Source organism: Chionomys nivalis, chromosome 21 (assembly GCF_950005125.1).
Source record: "Chionomys nivalis chromosome 21, mChiNiv1.1, whole genome shotgun sequence".
NCBI lineage: Eukaryota > Metazoa > Chordata > Mammalia > Rodentia > Cricetidae > Chionomys > Chionomys nivalis.
The window spans coordinates 52,182,521-52,190,142 of NC_080106.1; the positions used below are offsets into that span (position 1 = coordinate 52,182,521).

Genomic DNA, 7,622 nt, shown 5'->3' on the forward strand with positions numbered 1-7,622 from the left:
CCCTGTGCTATGAGCAGTGCTCCCTCTGTAGATGCACAGTGTGAGATGCTGGGCCTCCATAACTCCATGTTAGTGTTTTCGTCTCTAGTCCCTCACCACAGCACCTGTGACGGGTTGACTGGGGACTACTAGTGGGCAGGCCCAGAGTCCTACCCGCACTGTGGGCCTCGTCGGCCACCTCCAGTGCTTGGCTACTAGCACTTTTTTAATGTTTGGTGAGGGACAATCTCAGTTCTTTCTTCCAGAAGTAACGGGAAGACACTTTCCATGTGTCAGAAGAATTTGACACCTGTTGGGAGAGCTGAGCGCAGCTGTCCCCGCTGAGAGGTGTTGTAGTCCAGGGCTGGGTGAGCTGGCTCAGGACCCCAGTGAGGTAGGTATATTTTAGCCCATGATCCTCCTCTAGCAAGATGGCACCTCCACATCTGTCCCTCTGCCTTTTGACCATTGGTTCCAGGTTCCCTTAGAAGGTGAGGTCTGGTGTCACACAGCTGAGCTTTGTGAACAACCTTGAGGGTGGTTGACTGGCATCCCTTCTTCCTACAAGGGGAACAAAGTGAGTTTCCATGCCTAAACAGTTTCAAAAGCATGCAATTGGCCCCATCCCAGGTGCCCCAGGCTCTCTGTGTTCTTCCTGGCTCTCAGTGTCCCCTCTTACTCTTCCTCTGTTTTCTTCGACAGGCAAATGGGCTTGGGCCCGGATTAACCCATCAGGGGTCAAGCCTACTCCAAGGTCTGGCTTTTCTGTGGCCCTGGCTCCAAATCATCAGATACTGGTCTTCGGAGGCCTGTGATGATGATGATGATGATGAGGAGGAGGAGGAGGAGGAGGAGAGCCTGGAGGGCTCATCCTTTAGTGACTTACATATCTACGATCCTGCCAGGAGTCGCTGGTTTGCAGCACAGCTAAAGGTAGCCTAGGCTCCTGAGAGTCTTCCATATTACCTGTCTGTCTCCTACCCACTCTCAAGCCTTGTTGCTTCCTTTTAAGGCCCATGTACTCTTCTATGTGGGTCCTGGGTGACTAGGCTTGTAGTCCCTGTTCTTTCTTGGTGTCTGATGGAGGAAGGTCATTGGTTAAATAATAAAGAAACTGCTTGGCCCTCATAGGTTAGAACATAGGTGGGTGGAATAAACAGAACAGAATGCGGGGAGGAAGAGGAAGTGAGTTCAGATGCCATTTCCTCTCCTCTCTGGGGCAGACGCGATGCCGCTCCTCTCCAGAGCAGACACAATGAAGCAAGCCGCCAGGTCGGACATGCTGAATCTTTCCCGGTAAGACTGATGCTACACAGATTATTAGAGATGGGTTGAGAGAATTAGCCAGTAAGGGCTAGAGCTAATGGGCCAAGCAGTATTTAAAAGAATACAGTTTGTGTGTTGTTATTTTGGGGCATGAGCTAGCTAGGCAACCAGGAGCTGGGGCGGCAGGAACACAGCCCGCAGCTCTCCCCAACAGGTGTCACCTACCACTCCTTGGCAGAACCGAGATGTTGAGCATGTCTGGTTCTCTGTGCCAGTTAATGTCTGTTGTTGCTTGAGCTCAGCCCTGTTTCCATCCCCTTTCTGTTGTTCTTGTCAACAGCTGCTGCCCAGGACCTACCTGGAGCAGACAGACTAGCAGGTGGTCGTTCCAGGTCGCCCTGGCATCTGCGCAAAGAAACTGCTCTGAGTGCCCACAGTATACGAGCACTAGAACCTGCTGTGGGCTCAGCCTCATGGAAGGGTCTATGATAGACGTAGATCTGATATGATAGAAAACCTTGCCCCTGCTCTTTGAAGCTATATCAGGCATGGCCACTCAGGGTCTCTGACATTGCCCAGAGCATTGAACCCGGTGTATAGGTTAGCCTTCTATCTGCAGATTCCTTGGCCCTCAGGCCCCAAGATGTCCTTCAGGGGCTGTTCTGTATGAGACGCCCACTGCAGCCTCCGGATGAAGTGGGTCTTGTGTCTAGAACAGGAAGCAGGTCCGGGTTGGGTGGAGGTGGTCATAGCTGGAATATTTGAATATAGCTCAGTAAATGCCATCTTGTGAGCATGGTGTTCTGCTAGACGACAGTGGCTACTGCAGAGCCACTCAGCTGTACTCTTCAGAGTGGCCAGGGAGACAGAGTACATGTCCTCCTGCAAGGAACCCAGTAGGAGGGTACCTTAGTGCTGGTGACGGAGGGCCCTGACAGTCTCGAGGAACAGAGTGGAGTTCTGACCCTCCTGTCATCCAGCCCTGTTGTCTGGGAGTGATCTGCATCCCTTCTGTGAGTGACAGTGTGAATGGGTAGGATTTCCCAAGAAGAGCCTCGGACACGTTTATCTGCATTGTAGCCGGACTTGGTCTTACCTGGGTGTGTCCCAGTGTGGGACTCAGGAATGACTGTCCCTCATTACAGTGAAGGCTAGGAGGCCGTTCCTCGCTGCCATCCTGGCTACCTGGAATGTCTGCTCACGCCTGCGCTGCTCCACACCTCTTCCAGGAATAGCATGTTAGATGGCATGTTGACTGGTGTGGTAGAGGGAGGGCTCTCACTGCCCTGCTGTGCAGCTTGAGTTGTGTTAACAGGGCCCCAAGTTAACAGGAAGGTGCCACTGAAGAGGAGAGCGGGGGACTGGTGCCCCAAGCCACTGGAGGTGATAAAAGAGGTGGCTGAAGGTGGGACAGTGATCGCCATCAAACAAGTGCTTGCTCCCTCTGGGCTGCCGGTGGTGCGACCCCCACCTAAGGCTGAAGACAGTGCTCTGGAGGCCAGCAGCACTGGGCAGGAGCCATGTCCGTGTTCAAATGCCATGCTGGCCGTCAAGCATGGACTGCTCTATGTCTCTGGTGGCATGTTTGAAGCTGGTGATCGCCAGGTGACCCTTAGTGACCTCTACTGCCTTGGCCTTCACAAGATGGAAGAATGGAAAACCTTGATAGAGATGGATCCAAGTAAGCTGGGTTGGGTGAGACCTCTGTATGGAATGAGACTCTTATGAGAGCCTGTGCCCTGCCCTGTAGGGACCTCTGCTCTTGATTCTGGGCCAGGTTTCCCTGAGAAGAACCTGGGGGATAGAGAGGGACTCACTTGGCACACACCTATGTACTCTCAGTGCTAGCAGGAGCAAAGTGGGTTACAGCACAAGTCACTGGTTCCTGGGTCAGACCTGCTACTGTGCCTCGCATCTTCTCCCAGGCCAGTGCAGACCAGGCAGAACTGGAGCCTGCCTTTGGTGGCTGGTACTCAGAGGTGGTCGCTCTCTCCATCACTGCTCAGAAATCATGACATCCCCATTTTATCCTTGTCTGCCGTTGGCCCCAAATCCTTTACTTTTTTAATTTATTTATTTTTTTGGACAGTGTCACTATGTATTCCTGACTGACCCAGAACTTGCTGAAACAACCAGGTTGGCCTTGAACTCAAATACCTCCATACCTCCTGAGCTCTGGGATTAAAGATGTGCCTTCCACGCCCTCTTCCCTCATTTCCATCCTTCACTTTTCTGAGATTGGAGAGTAAACCTGCAATGCATCTCTAGGGAGAGGCACTACCCATAGTGCAGGGTCTGTCGCTGTCTTCTGGGAACACTGGGGCTGTAGGGTCCAGGAAGAGGCAGCCTCCACTCAGGTGCCCACAGGTAGGATGGCAGTATGGCTGAAGTTGGTGCCCACCACCACAGTATAATTCCCAAGTTGCTCTGAGGTCTGAGAGGCATGTGCTGGTCTGTTAATCCCAGGCTTCAGGACAGGAGAGTTGGGGTTCCTGTTCAGTTTCTGGGAGGAAGGGGTGAAGAGGGTGCAGAGGGGAGCGATGAGGACCAGGAAGAGGACAGTACAGAGGACAGCACTGAGGAGGAAGCAGGTGAGAACCCCAATCAGCTGTGACTGTTCTGGCAGTGCTTCTGTGGGAGGCCTGTTTAACACTGCTTGTGTCTAGGGTGGGTCTGGGTAGCTTGCCCGTCAGTGTAGCAGTGCCCTGATCCCTCTGAACTTCCTGACTGAGCATGCTCCATTTCATTCTTCCTTCTGGGATGGAAAGATCCACAGCACACAGAGGTGGCGCCCGGGGAGCAGGACAAAGAGTACCTGTCCCGGACTAAAAAGTCCTGGCTGAAGCTTGCCCGGAACCGCATGGGGCCTGATGCAAAGGAGAAGAAAGTGCTGGAAGTAGCCCATGCTATGGCGAAAACATTCATTGATGATGCAGGTCAAGACCTGGCACGGGCCCAACATTAGACTGAGCAATGGCTTCAACATCACTGGTGTTCTTAAGCCAGGCGTGAGGAGGCCCCTGCAGAGGCTGCAGTCTGAGGAAGAACTCACTGCCCTGACCACAGCTGTTGTCCACGCAGAGGGAAGGTTAGGGTGAGATGGACATTTGCGAGACCCATAGGGTATGTGCTCTTGTCCTCATAAAACTGGGCTGTGTGCTGCAAGGTTTTCTTTCTTTACAGAACGAGGAGATGGGTATGTGTCATCGGTCACCCAGAGTTGCTGTGGAGTGCTTAGCTCTCTTGTGCCGATTGGCCTTGGTTTTGTGCTGGGAGTCTCATGGTAGAATATGATGGATGCATGGATATGTCCATTGGCTCCACTCAGTGTTGTTAGGGTTTTTGTTCCTCCCTCATTTCAGATGTGTATTGGGTGGTGAGACAGGGTTACTCTGTGTAGCCCTGGCTGCTCTGGAACTTGCTCTGTAGACCAACCTGGCTTTGAACTCAGAGATTCTCCTGCCTCTGCCTCCTGAGTGCTGGGATCAAAGGTGTGTGCCACCACCGTCTGGTTTAGACATGGATCTTCATCTTATGTGAATGTGTATGTTGGTGCTCGTGGAGGCTAGAAGAGGGTCTCACATCCCTGGAGCTGGAGGTATAGATGGTTGTAAGCCATGTGATTGGGGTCTTGTAGAAGCGCCGCAGGTGCTCTTAAGCTCTGAGTTGTTGCCTTCTCCACCCCCTCCATTGCAGTCTTTGGGGGAGGAAGAAGTGACGCCTTCCTGATAAGGGAGGCTGCAGGGCAAGAACTAGCCCTTCATGGCATCAGCCCTTTGCCACCTGGCCATGGATTGGGGGCTCCATTGCCCTGGATCTAGTACTCCAACACACCCGTGCCTACTCCATGGCTGAGGCAGGAAGAGAGAGAGTGTCCAGCCAGGCTGGACTCCATAGCGAGTCTGATTGTAGACCGCAGTTGGAGAAAGAGAAAAGCTCTCAGGAATGGCTCCTTGTCGGGAAGTCTCTGCTGCCTGTCCTGGACTGCAGGCCCCCGGGGTGAATGGGGCATAAGGCTGAGTGCAAGAAGGCAGAACCCACCATCAGCAGTGAGGTGGGAAGGGCACACCCAAGCACGCAGACCTAAGCATGGTCATTGCTCCACAGCCACTGCCATCATGTTTGGGGATGTCCAATATCACTGTGGGTACTGTGACCAGCGCAGAGTTAGGGTGTGTCCGGCCTGGGCTGCTGGAGCAGGGTCACCTGGAGTACATGCCACCTCTGCCTTTTTGCTTCCTCTTGTCAGCATTCTATAGCCCTAGGTGGGTGTTGGTGGGGATGAGAATGGTATCCCCAAGAGCAGCTGAGCAAGCCGCCCAATTCATGTCATTAGCTGAGGCTGGGGATCACTTAAAGGCCCTGGATCTTTTGAGGTTGGCAGAGTTGAATCATAACAAGGGAATCACCAAGCCGGCTGGAAACCCTTTTTTTGTTGTTGTTTTGTTTGAATGCAGGTTCTCACTACGGAGGTCTGTCTGTTCTGGAACTCACCAGTTACATCAGGCTGGACTCACAGAGATCTTCCTAACTCTGTTTCCCTAGTGTTAGGATTAAAGATATGTGTCAGCCACTACATTAGCCCTGAAACCCGAAAAAAGAATGAGTTTTTAATTTTTTTAAAAAATGGTTTGATAGTTATGTTTATTCTGACTTTTCAGAGTGAATTGCTACTCTCCAGATGATGAAACAGAAATACAAAGATGTCAAGGCTAGAAGAAGCCTTCCTGCCAGAGCAACCAGTTCTGGTCAGAAGTTAGTCTTTCAGGTTGAACCCCCTTTGTGGTATGCTGTAGGAAAGAGACACGGGTTTCCAGGGAGGGACAGCTGGTCCTTTATATGAAGGAATGTTAGGTCAGTGTGCCGTCTGTCACTCTGTCACTCAGATCCGTGTGCCAGTGAGCTAAGTGCTGCTGCTGTCATGGGTCGGTTGCCACCGTAGAGCAAAGCGCTCCCCAAGGGACTGTCCCGTTTCTCCAGTGCACTCAGCATTTGGTCACGTGGTCTGACCCAGTTTTCTGATCTAGTTGTGTCCTGTGGAAACCTGGGTAGGTAGCTGTCGGCACAGGCACAGCGCTAGGCACAGTGGAGCGTCTTTTGAACTTGACTACTGGTCTCAGGTGCCAGAGGCAGGACTCAGAAGCACTGGGGCCTGTCCAGGATGAGGGAGATGGGTGCCCCGCTCTGATGGGAAGGAGGCTCAGGCTGTAGGAGGGCTCAGCCCTATCTTTACCGTCTTTCTGCCCCCCAAAGGTGGAGTGCGTCGTGAGCGATTCCAGCACCCTGTGCTCCCACCTGGTGCTGAAATGAGGAGTTAACAGTATAGAACTTTCAAGCAGGGTGTTCTGTTGGAGATCCTGTTCCAGTCTGCGAGGGACCGCACCTGGGGCAGGGGTCTCGGAATGGTTTGTGATGAAATGAAACGAGCTTCCTGTGGTCTCAAATGAGTTTATTAAGTAAAGGAGCAGAGACTTTTGAATCTTTAGTGTCCCTTGCTTCCAGTGTGAAATCTGATTGAAAGTTACATTCATTAGAGAGGATTTGTTTCCAGGTTTGATTAACCAAGCTGTTTCCAGCTGAGGAGGCCAAGACCTTGCCTGCAGAGCAGTTGCATTAGCGGGTGGTCTGCATGCAGCAAGAGAAAAAGAGCAGCAACAGGTAAAGCAGATGAAGACTGTTGCTTGCCTCAGTCACGGAAAAGCGTCTACACCAGTGTCGTGGCCTCGTGAAGCTCAGCACACAGTCCTCAGGTCACCTGGGTGGCTTTCCTTTCGGGAGTGCTGAATGGTACAGTTCGCCGGCTAGAAGTTGGCCTGCTGGAAGGAAGGGCTGACCCGTGGGCAACAGCAGGCTCAGGAGTGCCAGCCCAGAGAGCCACTGTGTCTAACAGTGTTGTCCGTGGACCTGCGTCTACAGCATCTACAGATACCTGGGCCCCGAGTGGGGCAGTGATCGGGCTGGCAGCGTTTGCCTGACATTGGGTCTCATGGTTGGAGGAAGGAGTGATGCTGCATGCACCTGGTGCCACCCCGTGCTTCGAGTCTTCAGCCTCTCCTCAGTGTCTGCCCACCCACCCTGGATAGTAGTGGACTCAGAATGGCCTGTGGTGCGAGGGAGAGAACAGAGCCCTTTGGTGGGCAGAGTTGAACTGTGTACCCCACAGACTGTGCTTGTTTCTGTTTCTGCACAGTTCAGAGGAGGCTGCAACATGAAAGCTACTATGTATGCATTTAGAACATGATTCTCAAGAGCCTCAGACGGCACCCATAGAGAGCTCTGATGCTGGGATGACCTTCACCAAAGTTGGGTCAGGGTCACCAAAGTAGACAGAAAGCCACATGCTAGCAGGCGCGGTCAACAGGGAAGGGGACCAGCAC

General features: G+C 52.7%; 1 long non-coding RNA gene across 1 annotated transcript; it reads left to right on the forward strand.

The window, feature by feature from the left end:
* Positions 1-197: 197 nt before the first annotated feature.
* On the forward strand, positions 198-1,497 carry LOC130864027 (uncharacterized). The gene is made up of 3 exons (XR_009055765.1): positions 198-373; positions 458-556; positions 682-1,497. It is a non-coding gene; the product is annotated as an uncharacterized LOC130864027 (long non-coding RNA).
* Positions 1,498-7,622: the final 6,125 nt, after the last annotated feature.